Genomic DNA, 1,627 nt, shown 5'->3' with positions numbered 1-1,627 from the left:
GATGGCTGCATAGTATTCCATTGTGTATATATACCACATCTTCTTGATCCATTCATCTGTTGATGGACATCTAGGTTCTTTCCATAGTTTGGCTATTGTGGCCATATCACTCGGCATCAGGGAAATACAAATCAAAACCACAATGAGATATCACCTCACACCAGTCAGAATGGCTTAAATCAACAAGTCAGGAAATGACTGATGCTGGCGAGGATGCGGAGAAAGGGGAACCCTCCTACACTGTTGGTGGGAATGCAAGCTGGTGCAGCCACTCTGGAAAACAGCATGGAGGTTCCTCAAAATGTTGAAAATAGAACTGCCCTATGACCCAGCAATTGCACTATTGGGTATTTACCCTAAAGATACAAACGTAGTGATCCAAAGGGGCACGTGCACCCGAATGTTTATAGCAGCAATGTCCACAATAGCCAATCTAAGTATTATTTTTTTTAAAGACTTTATGTATTTATTTGACAGAGATCACAAGTAGACAGAGAGAAGGAAGCAGGCTCCCCGCTGAGCAGAGAGCCCAGTGGGGGGCTCGATCCCAGAACTCTGAGATCATGACCTGAGCCAAAAGCAGAGGCTTAACCCAACTGAGCTACCTAGGTGCCCCTCTAAGTATTTTTTAATCATAGTTTTGATTTTTCTCTGTTCCAAGAATAATTTGTCTGCACTTATAAATACATTTTATTTTATTTTTTAAATTTTATTTAATTTTTTTCAATGTTCCAAGATTCATTGTTGATGCACCACATCCAGTGCTCCACGTAATACATGCCCTCTTTAATATCCACCACCAGACTCATCCATCCCCCCACCTCCCCTCCCCTCCCAAATCCTCAGTTTGTTTCTCAGAGTCCACAGTCTCTCATGCTTTTTCTCCCCCCCACAATTTCCCCCAATTCACTTTTCTTTTCCTTCTCCTGATGCCCTCCATGTTACTCTTTATGCTCCACATGTAAGTGAAACCATATGATAATTGACTCTCTCGGCTTGACTTATTTCACTCAGCATAATCTCTTCCAGTCCAGTCCATGTTGATACAAAAGTTGGGTACTCATCCTTTCTGATGGTTGTGAAATATTCCATTGTATATATGGACCACATCTTCTTTATCCATTCATCTGTTGAAGGGCATCTTGGCTCTTTCCACAGTTTGGCAATTGTGGACATTGCTGCTATGAACATTTGGGGTACAGATGGCCCTTCTTTTTACTACATCACCCCTGTTACTCAAAAAGAAAATTGATTCTCAGAGAGGACAAGCAATTTGTCTAAGGTCACAGGTGAGAGAAGATGCCAGGCTTCAACCTCTTTGGGCTCTAGATTTCATGCTTATTCCTCAAATCAGAGTGGCCTTTAACCCAGTTTCTGCATGTTCTGTCAGAGAAGTGGTGGAAAGGTCTAGAGTCCTCAGGGGACTGGAATTTTAAAATGATGTTGGTTAAACTTTTTAAAAAGATTTTATTTTTTTATTTGACAGAGAGAGAGAGAGAGAGAGATCACAAGTAGACAGAGAGGCAAGCAGAGAGAGAGGGGGAAGCAGACTCCCGGCTGAGTAGAGAGCCTGATTCAGGGCTCAATCCCAGGACCCTGAGACCATGACCCTAGCTGAAGGCTGAGG

The sequence above is a fragment of the Mustela nigripes genome, chromosome 14 (assembly GCF_022355385.1).
Source record: "Mustela nigripes isolate SB6536 chromosome 14, MUSNIG.SB6536, whole genome shotgun sequence".
In the NCBI taxonomy this organism is placed as follows: Eukaryota; Metazoa; Chordata; class Mammalia; order Carnivora; family Mustelidae; genus Mustela; species Mustela nigripes.
This window is presented reverse-complemented; position numbering follows the sequence as displayed.